Below are 16,636 nucleotides of genomic sequence, written 5' to 3'. Positions count from 1 at the left end.
CCTGACATTGTTGGTCTTTCCGTTCAGGTCAGTCACTGCTGAGACAAATCACAGCTCTGTTTTGGCACAGCCCACTTGTCCTTCCTCACATCTTTAACGACAACGAACGCACGGGACTCTTGTAAAACGTGAACTTTGGCTCTCCAGCACACAAGCAGCACACCAGAACTGCAGCTCTCCACCCGTGTCCTAGCAGGGGCCCAGAGCTCTTGCTTTGCTCGGATAATCCAAGGTGCCTACTTCAGCTCTATACCTAATGTGGCATGTGTCTTCAGGAGATTATTTGAAGTGGTTATTTTTATGCCTAGAACATTCAAAGGCAGAGTTATTAAGTGTATTTAAAAGGAAGAACTGGTCCAGATAAAGCTGGGATGTAATTAGTTACAAGCTACTGTACTTTGATGCCAAAGCAGCATTCAGCATGTGGACTGTCGAGCAGCAGGCTCTGTAGGGTGTGCTAATTACTGATAGCAGTCACAGCGAGGGGAAGCCTGACACTCCTCTGATAAAGCAGAGCCTTCTACAACTCCACGGCTTGGGTTTAACTCTTGGTGTTTAACTCTCAGCCAAAGCCTGGAGTTTGGCACACAGCTCCTTACAATTAACTGTATCTGAAAGCACAGGGGGAAGGGAAAAAAAAACCCAGACCTCTTCAAGTAGGTAGAGGGAGGCCAGTTTACACCCTGGGATCCTGGCTGGTACCAGCAGCATGGCAGGGAAAAGGAATTAACGTTGTTTCCCCAAGGAACTTGTTTTCTTTCTTGATGGAGCTTCTTCCTGGCACAGAGCATCTGTCCGGTTAAGCCCTGCAAGGGCTGGAGGTTCGCCACCAATCCATGAACTTACATCAGGCTGGACTCAGCCTCACTGACATCAGGAGGGGACTTTCAGAGACTTGAAATAGGTTTGGCCGCAGTCCTCAGTAAAACCGTGGTGCTTAGCCCGGGAGAAGACGGATGGATTGTAGGCAAATTGGAAAAAGGGCTGGTCCTGAGGCAGAGATGGGCTGCGGGCAGGGGGCACGGAGGCTTTGGGGACTGGGGAGGATCCAAGAGCAATTGGGGTGAGCTGTAAAAGCGGTCCGACCAAGGCTGAGGAAGTGGTGAACAACAGCTGGGGGACACCGAGACATCTGGAGAGGGACACAGCAGAGCTGGGAGCCGCAGAACCAAAGGCAGTGATGGTGCTGAAGTGACTCAGCACTCACTGCTCCTCCGTCTCTCGGAAACACTGCAAAGCAGCACAGCGACAGCGAAGGGAGCGTGTCTGTCACCACGTCAACTGCAGCCTGGTACTGACAGATGGGCAGCTCACTGCACACCAGCCCTCTCTATCCTTACTCTGTGCCTTCTCATAGAATTAACTAGGTTGGAAAAGACCTTTAAGATCATTAACACAGCATCCACAGTGGAGAGCCGTCACCACCATCCTCCCTGCTGCAGGGTCCATCCTGCCCTCTCCTGCCCCACTGACCTGCAGGTAAAGCAGCACAAGCCTCCAGAACAAGATCTGAGGTGACCTGTAGAGGGAAGAGCACAACCTCCTGAAGGCCCATCACTTACAGACAGACCATGCAACTATCATGTAATCAAGCGGCACAGCTCCACCTCTCACCCTAGGAAGCCCAGCTGTGTATCAGATGGGAGGACAGCTATGGCAGGCAGGCAAAGGAGCATCTGAACAAACCAAGAAATCAAAAAGCCCCCAAAATCTGCTAAAACATAAAAATGAAAGCACCGCTGCCGGTGCTGATGGGATTGCAGCGAGTTGCCAGGCAGACAATGGCATCCCAAGCTCAGCTCTCTGCTCTCCCGGCTAACGACCGCAGGGTGAGAAAATGGAATTATCTTTCCAGCCTGATGCTGGGGTGATTTTTTCCATTTATCAAAGTGATGGGCTTTCATTACATTTCTGATAGTTCTGAGTTTGTTTGGTCCCCCTGGGACGACCTGAGGGTCTAAACCACATCTTATTACTTGGTTTTATGTCTTCAGAGTGTGCCTTCTTCCTGTCTTTCTCTCCAGAAGTTACTTCTCTTAAATCTAGCTTCCAGTACCAGCACACTGCATCTGGACAGCCTGCTCTGCAAACACTCACATGCAAGCCTTCCATCCAAGAGACATTTAAGGCCAAACCCACAAGCTTAAAGAACATAGGACCGATCCAGGGATACCAGTGTCACTGCACTGGTTTAGCCTAAGCAAGGAACTAGTTCTCAGGGGGTACATGAACCTTGCAGGGGACAAACACCTGTCTGCAGGCAGGAAGACCCAAACCCATCACAATACTTTACCACATCCATCTCAAACTGTACCTTTACAACACAAAGGCAGAGTAACACGACCTACACACAGTGCTCCTTAGGGACGGGAGCACAAGAGCGGAGCTCAGAGACCATGAGGAGCTTCCTCACTAGGCACCAGAATACGAAGTTCCACCGGGGCTCACTTTGTGTCTGGGTACAGTGTGGAGCAAAGCCTGATGTTTCTGTGCTGCTGACTCCATCATCAGCCCATTTCTAGGGAGGTGAGCAGCCCATGATGCCTCTCGGAGTTCCTTAAATCCAATTACCTTCTTCCACACTCTGCTCCTCTGTGCTGCTGCTGCCGCTGATGCATGCACAATCAACCGCTGACCTAAGGCTGTGGCAATAGCTCTCGACACCGGGAGCCTGTCACGGCGGCCGGGGCAGGAACCGGTCGATTCTCTTCCCACACAAGTGACGTGGCACCGGAACAACCAATTCTCAGCAGCACGGGGTAGGAGAGGGAACTGGAAACCATTTCCATATTTATTGACAAATGTAATTCACAGTCCCAGCTTCCATCCTGGAGAGGATGTGTATTTTCTCTCTAAACGCATCACTCCTTCACAGTCGGCCCAGCAATAACGATTCCTGTGCCTGCAGACACTTTTACACCGGGTACAGCAAATTTATCTGTAACGCTTTTGAAAGAAAACGGTATTAAAAGTCACCATTTAGGAGCGAGCTGTAAATTAACTGCTCCTGAGCAGGCAGGGGGAAAAGCAGATTTCGCGTGCAGGTGCATGGCTTTTCTCTCGGTGCCTGCTCAGACGCCGTCCAGCTGAGCTCTGCATCCTCACTTGGAGCCTGACAGCACCCGAGTCACCTTCCTCCTGTTGAAGTGGGTAAGGAAAACCACATGGACAGGGACATTCTAGCAGGTTCCATCTGACACTATGAGAGCACTTGACAGACAACAATTAATGCCAAGACAAAACAGTGCCATTCAAAACACCTGTGAGGCTTTGTGAATGAACCACTGCCTGCTGTGAGCTGTTCTACACCAACAGAACTCCAGGAGTGCAAGTTTGGGATTGGGATGCGGCAGACAGGGAAATGGGAGAAGGGGCTGCCGGGGTAGGCTTGTTTCTGCCTTGCTCCCTATGAGAACAGTTCTCTGCATCTCCCAGTGCGATGCCTTTTTCGGAAGCTCTCTGCCTATTTCCGGGCTCCTGCAGCAGGGAAGCATTCTCACCGTGTGCATTCCAAGGAAACACAGGATCAGAACTCCTCCAGGCCAAAAACCCCAAACACACAGAACCCCCTTTGCCCCTTTTAACTGCCCTGCTGTAGCTGGCTTTGGGACTGCATGGCATTAACAGTTGGGCTGTGATGCCAGCAAGGACACAGGATAAATGAGGTTTGTTTTGTCTTAGTATCATAGCCGGTCTTCAGCTGTATCAACTGGCACCGCTCCTCGGGAGGCTTCAGAGCCAGGTTACACTTCCTCAGGGCCTGGCCTCGTGACAAAAGCACCTCTTTGATTTCCATCTTACTTCAGGAAGACCCTTAAAAATGCCCCTTTTTACCCATAAGCTTTGTCCAGCAGAGCACCTCCAGCCCCTCTCGCTAACAGTCATCCCAGTTCTAGAGGACAAGCACAGTGCTTCTGGTTGTGACAGTAACTGGAACAGCCACCACTACACCCGGCAAAGCCAGGCAGCCTGCTCCTCCAAGGCACAGCCCACCTCGCTTCTTGACACCAAGGAGGACGGGGGGTCCATATCTGTGTGTGTCTCCAAGCTTTGCCCTCCGATAGGGCTGGAGGGACCTATCCACATGCTCAAGCTGTTACTTCCCTTAACTGAAAGATGCACCCTGTATATGTTAGCAAAAAATTATCAGGTAACCCTGGAACCTGCTATTTGTTCTGTACAGCAGTCATTTAGTTGTCTCTCTGACGACTGGACATGCAGCAAATGTAAGAGAGAAAACTTAAACCCACCAGGAGGTTACTGACAGACTCCAGTGAAGCAGATGTAGATGAACAACAGACGAGGGCACTGAAAGCTCCCTATGGAAGTAACAAGAAGAGGCTTTGCTGCAGCAGAAAGTACCAGCAGAGAGGGAAATGCTGTGAGTTACGTGGCTGAGGTCCTCCCCTCCATTTGCTGGGCACTGCTCTGCTCTGTCAGAGAAAGTGAGATTTAACACGAGATCAGGTCCCAGATGTGGTGACACGGCCAAAAGGAACCGCTGCTGGGGAGGGAGAGAGCCGGGAGCACAACGTGGGAAGGGGGGAGCACGCAGTTACTGCTCATACACTTGTCAAGGGCCTTTCCTTTCAGAGCAGGGCTCCCCTGCAGAAGGCAGCACATCCCCTGAGGATGCTTCCTGCTCTTTCCTAAGGAGACATAAAGAAGCTGCCTCTGCACTGACTGCAAGTGGTGTACCCATCCGGGTCAGTGGTTTCCCCACAACTGATACACAGAGACAGGAATTTGATTTTGATGGGTTTTCTTGTTAAAATAAAATAAAATAAAATAAAATAAAAATCCTGAAACAAAGCGCATCCATCCTATCCCCCTTCCTGAATGAGAAGAGTCTTTTCTCCCACCTCACCCCCATTTAAATGCACAGTTAGTTGGCAAGGCTATTCGGATAGCCTTTGCAGGCTATCACTGCAAAGGACTGTGCTTCAGTGAGAGGAGGGAGACCACACCAAGCTCTTGGGCTGGGGAGTGATGGAGGGGGACACAAACTCCACACAGAGGAAAGGGAGAAAGCACTTCAGGAGAGGTACAATCAGCTTCCACCTTGTAGAATATCCTCAGCGTGCAAGAGCTGTAAGTTACCCAGAGTGTCAGAAGGCAGCTTTAAATGTATTTCAGTGCCCTCATGGGAAACGCAGGGTGGGTAATCACAGCCTAGAGGAGATGAAATTGGTCAGAGCAGGTATTGCCAGCTCTCTGCCTCTTCAGCTCATTGACTGCATGAAACCAGGTAGATGAATTTTAACAGCCTCCCTAACTCCATAGGCACTATGGCCATCTGAGCACTGCCTATGGAAAACACAAACCTTCCTGGGAGATGAACTAGCCTACATCCTGTACCTTGGTCCACACAAGTTAGAATTTCCCCTCAGAAGATATGGTTTAGAAAGGCATGAACAAAGATAGCAGGAGCGAGCAAAACTGTTGCTGCCTGGAAGACTATCACCGTCAAATGATTTGATCTCCACCACAGCAGCCAACCCAAGCACAAAATACCAGGAACAGCGTCTGAGAGCCCTCCCTCAAGTCTTTTTGTGCTGCAGGCTGTCTCAGACGGGGTCAGACTCTTCCCAGTTCTTCTGGAGCACTGCCTGTAGGGTGAGGGCTCTCACAGATTCCTTTGCATATGAACATTCACAAGCACGTGCACAGCTCAGAGCCTCACTGTGCACCAATGAGCACAGCTCGGTATCAAGCCCGCAGACCTTACGGGGTTTTTAGTACAGGTACGTAGGTATGCACACGTGTGTATGGTTCAGAGGTGCAAAACCAGACACACAGCTCCTTTTGCCCTGTACCAGCAGTGTGAATTGACTGCACAAGTCAGATGTGATCGCACCATGCCACCACCAGCCAGCAGTGCCTTCACCTCTCAAACCATCTTCAGAAACTGTGAGTGCTGACAGCCTGAAGAGTGAGTGAGCATGGGGAGAAAGTAATTGCTTCATCCTCAAATATGACATCAGAGGCTTCATTTGCAGCCACAGAAATCGCAGCCCCATGTGTTCCAAGTGCACACAGAATGCAACGGTATTGATACAGCATCTCCACAAAGGCAGGGGGGAACAGGACAGATGTTTGTACATCTTTGTTTCCCCTGTGCTTAATTCACACATTAAGGGAGTGGATGCAGCAGGGGGGAATAAGAAGAGTCTATGAGCACTTCTACTTTTGCTACAAACAAAACCAACCTGCTCAGCCCCAGCAGATGAGAAGTTGTGGATGCCCAGAGAAGCTGTGGCTGCCCCATCCCTGGCAGTGTTCAAGGCCAGGTTGGACACAGGGGCTTGGAGCAAGCTGCTCCAGTGGAAGGGGTCCCTGCCCATGGCAGGGGTTGGAGCTGGAGGAGCTTTGAGGTCCCTTCAACCTAAACCAGGCTGGGGTTCCAGCAGTTATGGCTCAGCCGGGGACCCAAGCCTGCCCCTCCAGCCCCAGGACCCCTGCGGGTGCGCGCCCTTGGCTCACAGCAGGCACGTCCCGGAGCCAGGGTGGATATTCTCGAGCACCATCTGCTGGCTCTTCTTCTCTTAACAGCGAACGGCACGTTAAAAAGCCACCCCTGCACCAGCCAGCCCCCTCGGAGCGGGGAGGAACACGTGCGCCCATCTCCATCACAGCCGTGCAGGTATTTAACTGTGAAAAACAACGGGTTTTGTTAACTAAGAAATTATACACGAGCGGATGTCCCTGCTCATCTGTATTTTTCAGTGTGGGATACTCCCAAGTGAAAAGAGAATGTTAAATCTGACTTGTATTTTTACTTTGCTGCTGCTTGGGAAATAGAAAGTGAAATATTCTCTTTCTTTGGAAAAGCAATAAAGGGAAAGATTCGGTTTCTCTTTTTTTGGCTTTCTCTTTTTCAACTGTTCGCTCAATCTGACCCAAATTCACAAACAGCTTTGCCTCCTCCCACTCAGAAACTGCGTTTGTCGGTGAGTAAAGTCTTTGTTACACCAAGTCCCCAGGCCTGCTGGTGACCCTGCAGACAGCCTGCCCGCTCTCGCTAGCCAAAACAAAGGCTTTCAGTCGGGATGAATTCTGTGGGTGCTAAAGAGGGGAGGAAGGAAGCAGTTTCAGGCACTGCTTGTTAGGCACCGGGAGGTCTGCCTGCTGCTAGGAGCCCACGTTTGCTCTTGCTCTCCTTCCCTGCGGATCACCGCCCGCGGCTAAGGCGATGCCTCACACCAGAAGGGCTCTTCTCCCTCCGTCCCTCTAGGGGATGCACCTACACAAAGGTCCAGATGTTGAATCCGAAGAGGAGGTTCCATTCACACTTCAGTGCCTCTCCTGCCTGCTGCCCCAGGGTGAGCCTGTGGGCACCGTCACGGCTGGGACAGTCACCGTGAGGCTGCAGGTAAAGCTCTGCAGCTCTCAGGACTCGAGCACAGAAACAAGTGAGAAACAGCCCAGATGTTGAGAATCATTTGGGTAACAAAGTCTACCCCCTTCCTTCTTGGGCAATGTAGTCCGAGCCCTCTTCCCTTCAATCATACCTGTATTTTAGTTACCACTTCATCTTTATGTAGGGAGGTTCTACGCTTTCCGTAACAGGAGCTTCTTAGGAATAGGTCAGACAGGGAACCATCCAAAATGACCTATGGTCTCTGGAGCATTCACATTAACTGAAGGTGCAATGCTGAACCTCTATTCCCCACTACTCTGCAGTGCTCATTATACTCGGAGAAACTAGAATAGCAACGTGTTCACACGCTCAGATGTCAGTGACCACAGGAGATTGTGTGGAGTAGAAAATCGGGTCAAGAGCCAGGACTCTGGATAAATAAAGTCACTCCATAGGAGCGTACTTCAAATAAACCCCTAGTGTGCTGCCACTGCAGGGGCCAACTCTTCTATACGTGGTACCCATTCCTTCTTCCTTTTGTACGTTAGTAGGAAACAACCATCCAAAGAGAAGTCTTGCCTTTAATCTGAGGTGAAGCTGAGATCTTCACATATCACCAGAGACTTCACATGCAACAGGGATGAATAAAGCATAAGAAAAAAGTAGATGGACCTAAACAGATGGATTCTATATTGGCATTAAAAGTCACACCTCGTTTTTCATCCAGTCCTACCTGTTAAGTACTTCTGATGAGATTTGTTAAATGTGAGTTGTTCCTACGTTACCCCGTGTTACTAAATTTTCCTTTGTGACAAGGCTGTAGAAAGCAATCTGTAACCTCTCTGCTCAATTCCTTCACAGACCTTCTCTTTAGAATGAATAAAGAAAAGCTCGGAACAGCAGAAAAATGGGTTGATATATTTGCTATTAGACTGGAGCTAGGCTTTGGGTTATCATAAAAGATGTTACCCAGTGAACAACACATCTCACTGCTACACATTTACAGCCCTGGTGATGACGTAGATCAAATCCACCTCATTTAAAAGTCAAAACAAGATTACCCTGTCCTAATATTGATCACCTCACAAGCGCTTCTTTTAAAGTCCTTAATTGAACACAATGCCCAACTTTGCCTGTTTCCCAGCGGATGAGAATCAACCCTTTGTCAGTAATGCAGTCCAGCAAAAGGAAAAGAGCCCACACTTGTATCTGTTTAGCCTTTTGGCTGGGTTGAAGCAATCTCAGCACCTCAGCACTATTTGACAGTATGTATTACAGGTGTTGTCATGGCAATGATTTATGCAGGAATTAGTCACTGCAGCACATCTACAATAGACTGAAGAACAATAGGAAAAACTGCACATTTCCAAGTTCCTGTGATACAGAGGGCGAGGGTTGGGGAAAAGAGATTAGATTCCTTTCACCCTCTGATTCCGGCAGTGACATTTAAACAGCTCCGGGAAAGTCAGTGCCTAATCACAAGCATTATTAATAGCAATCTGACAATAACCCAAACTTCATATTACACTGTGCTAGCACTTCAAGTGTATGTTCACTACTGGCCCACTTCTGAATTAATCAGGGATTGAGCAACACCTGGAGCAGAGCAGCAATTATTACCTTTGCCTTGTTACGTGATAAAGAAAGAATCGGAGTTTATTGACCATGGGGTGGTTTACCCCATGGGGCTCACTGCTGTCACAAGCACTGCTGTCACAAGCAGTGGATCCATGGGAGCAAAAGAAAAACAACAAAAAAACCACCCAAAACTATACATAAAGAAAAGGTTCAAGAAAATGAGCACTTAACTGCAGTGCTGAAACAGAACCATCGGAATTCCATTTTGTTATCACTTATTAGAACAGGGGTTTTTATTGAAGGACTGTGTATTGGTTCATATATCCATGTTTTGGCAGAGGCATGAAGAAGTTCAAGCAGGGCTGTCACTCAGCTTTAATAACAAGTAGAGCTTCTGCTTCTCCCTATAATAACAGGAGTTATTCCTGTCCCTCCTGTGCTCGCATACCTCCATCCCCACACCAAGGCTCTGAATTACAGGGCAATTATCCTCATTGTTCCCATCTCTTCAGAATCAGCTCTGAGATTTACAGCTGTCAGGGTCAGACCAGAAGTAAGCTTGACTGAAGAGATGAAAAGGTTATTTAGAGCCAAGTTTGGAAATCTGCATCTCTCAGTCTTTCTGCTCTGTTCTCAGGGGTTTAAGGCTGTCTTGTCCTCTTCGTTCCTGGAGCTTCAAATGCAATTTTCCTATTCTCCTTACAGATTCTGAAAGGAGCCTCCTGGCTCTGTCAACAGGGTGACTTTCAAACTCACTTTACTATTAACAACCGCTTCAGTCAAAGGGGAGAGTGAGCCCAAGAGGTCCAACTGTCATTTTCCAGCCCAGTCATCACACTGCTACGTATCACCGTCACTTCGCAAGGCCACGCAGTGCAATTACTTCCCTGCTCTTCCTTCTTCATTTCATTTGCAGCCTGGCCATAAATCTTTACCAACTTCTTCATCGTTTTTAACATATGCATTGTCACATGGTTTTGCCATCAAACTCAGCAGTTAAGCCCAGTGAAAGCATCAGAGGCACAGAATGTACCTGTCCAGACTCTATCGGTTTGTGTGGATGCCTTTAGAGGATAACAGATCCATGCTGACCGCTAATGCCCCACTGAAAGCAAAAGGGGTTTTTCTCTGGTTGCTCTTGTTTCCCTTAGATCCTTCTGAAACGAGAGTGATGAACCAGGCAAGGAGGGGCCAGGCTTTGCCAACTGAAAGATCTGAGTAGGGGTAAATGAGCATCAGAGTCTGTCCTTGCTCTCCTTTACCCTTCAAGCCCTCTGCACCATTCCCCATGTACAGGAGAGCTTCACAGCCTCCCAGTTTAACTCCTGACAGCAGAGAAAAATACAGAGACAGCAGAGCAGCTGCTGGGACTTCAGAGATCCTGATGTTCCATGGCAAAGCTGACAAGCACTGGTGATGGGTGGGAATGTCCTCGCTCTGCAAAGTCCCCAGCTCCAGGCAAGAAGCACAAAAAACCCAAAAAGGATTTTGGTATTTTGAGATGTGGCTCGTGGAGATGTGAGCCTGGAGGATTTCAATCCGTGCATCCTCACAGGCTTCTCAGAGCTGGTCACTTGGTTCAACATCACTCACACACATCCCTTGAGCGTATAACTACTGCAGCAGCTCTGGACACTGCTGTGCTGGAGCTACACAGGAATCAGCAGTAGGAACCCTACCCAGCACCAAGGAATTCACACTGGAGCTGGATGGAGAGCAACCACTGCATTTAGCAGAAAGAATGTTTTTACTTCTGCGTGAATGGAGGGGGCACTGCCATCCTGAGGAGCACCATATGGGAACCAGAGCTGGGAGCCAGAACTCAAGTGCTTCCAGCAGGCTGGGCTGCGGGGCAGGCACTCCAGCTCTAAAGCACATCTAGGCAGGACAGAGCCACGAAGCAGGCTGCATTCAGCAGCTGCCTTGATCCCTCCAAATCAAACACTGTTTCTGCAAACAGATTTGACAAATTGGCAAATTCTGAGGGAAAACAGAACCGCATCACTCTGCAGAAGAGTGACTGCGAAGCTCCAGTCAGTCTCAAACCCAGCTCCCGTAACGAACTGAACACATCAGCACCACTGAAACGCCAAAGCCAAGTCAGCCATCAAAAGCACTGCAAAAAGAGCGGGCCAGGTTTTATTCAGTGAAAGGTACAATTCCACTGATGTCAAACCCGCGCCACGATCTGCGCCAGCCCAGCCCCAGCCCCATGCGGTTTGCATTTTTCCTGCATGCAATTTTGCCTTTCCCTCCCCAGCCTTCCTGCCTGCAAGCAGCGATGCCTGCAAGTGGGACTGCCAGCCTGACCGTGGCAAACCCGCCTGGACGATCCTGCCCTGGCTCTGATGGGCCGCACTAATTGCGTCTCAGCGTGGATGGTCCCCACGTTTTCCCCTTGACATCTTCCATTTCCTCTGCGTAGATTTTAGTTTGCAAAGCAGTTACTGAATCACAGAAGCCCATCCAGCTCCAACCCCTGCCACGGGCAGGGACACCTTCCACTGGAGCAGCTTGCTCCAAGCCCCTGTGTCCAACCTGGCCTTGAACACTGCCAGGGATGGGGCAGCCACAGCTTCTCTGGGCACCCTGTGCCAGCGCCTCAGCACCCTCATAGTAAAGAATTTCTTCCTTACAGCTAACCTAAATCTCTCCAAAGTCAAAACAGAGCCCTCAGCTATGGATGTGTGCCTGCTTGTGTAATAAAACTGCTCTGGATCACCTCTGCTCTCCTTCCCACTTCCCCTTGCAAATAAAAACATTCCCCTCTTGCAGCTCTACCCCAGGAAACCCATCCTTTCCCCCTGCACACACACTGACACAGGCCAGCGGCTGAATAGCTTCAACCGCAGCCCTTTGTGCTTCTCGGGAGGGAATCAGGAAAGGACTTGGTATCAGAGCCCAGGGCCTGACCTTCGCAGAGCTCCATCAGGCTGAAGCTGGCTCTGCAACCCCGAGCACACCAGCACCATCTGACAAACACAGCTGTGCTCAGCTGCGGAGGGGAAGGAACTTCAGCATCAGCCTCTTCTGTAACTGTCTCCTTCCGAGCAATGACCACCGCAACCAGCTGTGGAGGCATTTGCTCAGCCGCACAAACAGGTAGCTGAGCAGTGGGGAAGCAGCCATCGGAAAGCAGGAGAGAGGCAGCCTTGGCTGGGAAGTCTGCTCCCTGGCAGGGTTTAATTCTGCGCCTGGAAACCTGCAGCGCCGGATGTGCCCGAGCACGGGAGCGCAGCCACAGCTGCGAGCGGCGCAGCCGGGAGGGAGGATTTAACAGGCACAAATAAGCTCTGAGAGAAGCTCGTGGCAGCATCGCGACGTGATGATTGTGGTGAAAGAGGCAAGAGGAATTTAGTATGGAAACAGGATAAACCGAATCCCTCAACACAGGGACCAGGGAGCTGCTTGCACGGAGCTGCTGTCCCCCTTGTGCTCTCATTTTGACACTGTCACGTCCACATGACCTGACAGCTCCCCAAACTGGCAGGCAGAAAGAGCCCTCACGTGCAGGAATTTCCTGATGAAGACAGGGGCTCGGGAGCACTGATTAACCAGAGCCAGGGCTGAAAAGAAATGTCCAAGGCCAGAAATGGCAAAAGCTTCTCTCCAGAGCTCCCAAGGGCTGCAGGCACCGGCACTTGCCTTTGGAGCTGAGCAGCTCCCATCCGGAAGACACACAGCAGTGCTGGAGAGCTCGTACGCTGCTTGCAGAAGAGCTTACTCAATACTTACTCAATGAAGTAAGCTTTGCAGTAGCACAACTACACAATGGCTGTTTGGAGCTGGCTCACAGCATCCAGCTCGCTGCTCAAGACTGTGACACATGGGTCTCAGAGCAAGGACAAGTGTTGGTGTGAAAGAAATACAGCTACATGCACAGGAAAAATACATTCACCTTGTCCGCGAAGGATGTCTAATGTAATCGACATAGGAGATTCACAATTACACCAGCAATAAAGAGGTAATTACATTCATACTAATGTCTTCAACTGGTCTGGCAACACACGCTGGCATGAGACCAGAAAGTTCTAACAGCAAAGTGATTAGGGACAGGTAACAGCTGAAAATATAGAGTGAGATTAATTAATAATTGATGGTGGAGGTAGAACACTGCAGAAAGTATAATTAATGCTGAACAAACTCAGCATAACTCTGTCTTGTTAAAGGCTAATAAAACCTTCGAGTGCTCTCCAGGATGTGAGCTTTAAAAACTCATGGGATCGGAGCATCCACTAATGTAAATCCACTGACTTCAGCAGGGAGATGCTGGTCTGTCACCTCAGGAAGTCACCCCATAGCATATCCTGACCCCACTTCACGTGAGCACAGACATGCACACACAGACACTGTACGCATATGTAGCCCTTTGGTCTCAGAGTACAGTTTTATCCAGACAGTCTTTTGCAAACCTTATGGGCTGTAACATACCCTGGAAATACATGTATTAAAGCTATGTAACTCACTACTTGATGACTGGAGTTGCTGGCAGGTGATTTAAGTTGGTCAAAAATAGCCACTGTAATGAGTGACAGCATCCGAGCCTGACTCCAGATCTTGTTGAGAGCTATTCCAGACTCCAAGCCTGGGCTTTTAAGGAGCATCAAAGAGGGCTCCTGACAGGGCTCTGAGCAGACCCCACCGGCTGCCTGGAGCTGGGGCCAACCAGGACCCCATTGCTTAGGGTGGCACCTCAAGACCGGCGTCCTGGCAGCGACACCGCTCTGCCCTTGCAGGAGACCGACACCTACCGCACAGGGCCAGCGTGAGGACTGAGCCGGTGCTTTTTCAAAGTGCTTTGAACACGAAAATCTTGAGCCTCTGTTTACAGAGGCGTTAAGTGAATGCCATAATACCTACCCCAGAGGGATGACAGTAAGCTTATTTATTTGTTGTTTGCAGAGCACACAGGCATCCTAGATGAAAGATGCTGCAGAAACATTGAGTGTTGCTGCTATTACACAGGCACACACCAGAAACTGCTTGGCCAGCTCTAGATTCCATGAAGACAGTGGGAAAAACAAAGGGCCAGCTCTCAATCCGAGGCTGGCTTCTTTGAGCTCTCTGTGCTCTATCAGCAAAGGAACTGGTGAGCCACGCTTTAACTATGGTGGCAGAGAAGGGGTTACTTACACCACTGCAGCACCAAAGCCGATTAAAGTGGTGCCCACATTCGTGTTTTGGAGGACTCCTAGCAAAACAGCAGAGCAAGCGTTTTTAAACCAACATTTGCAGTTACTTCCTAGGAACAGAGCAGCCTATGAACCACAAAGCTTTATTTTAATGACCACAAGCTAATGGATGTTTGAAGGTGTTTGCTTTCATCATGGGGCACTGCCTTGTGCTGCCCAGCTCCCCAGGCAATCAGTGATAAAGCTCACTGCAGGAGGGCAATGGTGCCTCTTGTTCTTTCTCAGCAGTGAAATGCATCTTCTTCCTGGAGACATCTTGCCCCAGCAGACTGCCTCTGCTGGGCATAATGAGGGCATCACTCTTTGCAGGTAGTTTTTGAAGTAGCTAATTATGCTGTACCTTGGGAAGCTGCTGCGCATTGCTCATGTTTTGGGTGATCCAAGAGAGTTTAACTAGGAATAATGGGACAAAACTGTGCACAGAATATATTAAGCTGAGCACCAGGCAAAAGCTCCTCGCAGGGATGCATACGCATTAGGCGGTGCCTGATGAGAAACAGGAAAGGGATCCTTTTAAACTGGACAGGACACAGCAGCAGTAAGTGAACAATTCCCTCAGGTGTCATAGCTCTTATAGGACCTAATATTGGGATGTACCTTTCACTGAAGAGAGAGAAGGAAAAACTGAAAGAACTAAGGAGACTTTCTTCTTTAGCCACCACAAGAAGTGCATGCAGTGCATGCCTGTTGGCATCTCTTCCATGTTCTCCAGATTATGTGTGGAAGAAAGAAGTCTTTTCTTTCCCTGAGCACTGGTTTTTCTTCAGGCCAAATCACTTCTTTTCATTCCTGGCTAAACTCCGACAAGCGTTAGGAATGCACCAGTGTTTTAACTGCTAATCAACAGAAAGAAGAAAACACATTCTGGCATACCTGCTCTTTTTGCTTCCCTCCACTAATGCTCTTGACAATCTCTTTTACAACCGCTCAGCAAAGTCATGCTGCAGACAGCTGACCTGTGCTTGGGTTTTTCAGGTCATTTTGATCTGTACTTGATGACAAATGTTTTTCAAGTCAGCCCTTCAAGTCTCAAACTAATGCAGTTCTCCAGGGGAGCCTACCAGATGCACTCAGATGGGTTTTAGGATGAGATTCCAGCAGCGCTGGGTCTAATCAGCAAATCAGGACTTTGCTTCCTAAGGCTTTTTGTTTGTCTGTTTAACATGAAAGACAGAGCAGCCCATTTGAATAATGCAGGATTACGAAGGATAAACCTGACCAGCACACTTTAGCAGTCTCAGAGCCAGAAACCAGTATGAAGAATCTCACTGAGCTCCAGGCAAGTACTGCACCATCAAAGCCTGGGATCCCTGCTCCCAGGCTGAGGATGGAAGGAGACAGGATCTGCTTCCCTGCATCGCTGGGAGGCCCAAGCAATGAAACTTGGGCTCAGTACTATACAAGGCTAAACAAAAGCACTGTGCCCCAGAGAAATGCCATCAGTCAGGGTCTCACACTTTGGAGCTGTGTGAGAGCACGAGGCTTGTGTACTGTGTATACCTGAGCTCTTTATCGCGTGTGATGATACACACAGCAGGCCAGGATCACATCAGCTCTGCTTCCTTTCGAAGTCAAGCTGAGAACACGAGGGCACAGCCAGCCTGCACCATGCCTTATACACTAGGTTACTTTCCCAAATCAGGACCTACAAGGGTCTCTAATGAATAACCACAGCAGGAATAAAAATCCAGCCCCAAATGAAAGTCCAGGCCCTTGCAAACACAAAATCACCTCTACCTGCTGGATCTGAGCTTCCCCATTGCTGCCCACCCCAGGGAGGAAGGAGGGTACGAGCCCGTGAGGGAACAGCACAGATTATTTTCATGTTGTGTTCGTTCCAGGCTTTGCCTGAGGCACTCAAAGAGAGTCTGCAAAGCTGTGTGGAATCCCTTGGTGTTTGTTAGCAGCTGTCAGTCCCAGCAAGTGGCAGGGATAACGAAGTGGAAGAATGAATGTAAGAAAACCCCAAAGCGGCAGGAGGGTTCCCAGCAATCGAGCCAGCTCCGCACAACCGCAGGGCTTGAATCCGCATCCTCTGGGGTTGTGGTCCCAGCAAAGACCAGAGCTATGTCCAGCTGCTCGCCTCCAGCAGCCCCAGCTTTGCAAGGAGACAGAAGTATTGATTTTTGGCAAAGGAAGGGCGAGGTATGAGCACATGCAGGTGCTTGCCCTCAACCCTACTGCCCACAGCCTCCTGCCCCAGCTGGGCTCAGCAGGGAGAGGGCCTCTCTTAGACTAAGAGCTGCTACAAGAGCAACATGATTTATATCTATAGGGAAAAAGCTGTGTTTAAGAGGGCAAAAACGAGCGATACTGTTCTTTCCCTGTTAGATCTGACCAATCTATACCTGCACAGTGTTTCTCCACATACCCTCAAAGGAAGAAGGCAATAGGAAACTGATACTCAAAGACTTGTACCACTTGGAGTCATATTCAGGAAGCTTAAATCCCATCTACATGCTCACACCATGTTTTGTGTCAGCTGCCTCCAGTTTTCACTCGCACC

The sequence above is a fragment of the Pezoporus wallicus genome, unplaced genomic scaffold, assembly GCF_028554395.1.
Source record: "Pezoporus wallicus isolate ANWC-B61680 ecotype Strahan unplaced genomic scaffold, APGP_CSIRO_Pwel_v1 contig_8232, whole genome shotgun sequence".
Lineage (NCBI taxonomy): Eukaryota > Metazoa > Chordata > Aves > Psittaciformes > Psittacidae > Pezoporus > Pezoporus wallicus.
This window is presented reverse-complemented; position numbering follows the sequence as displayed.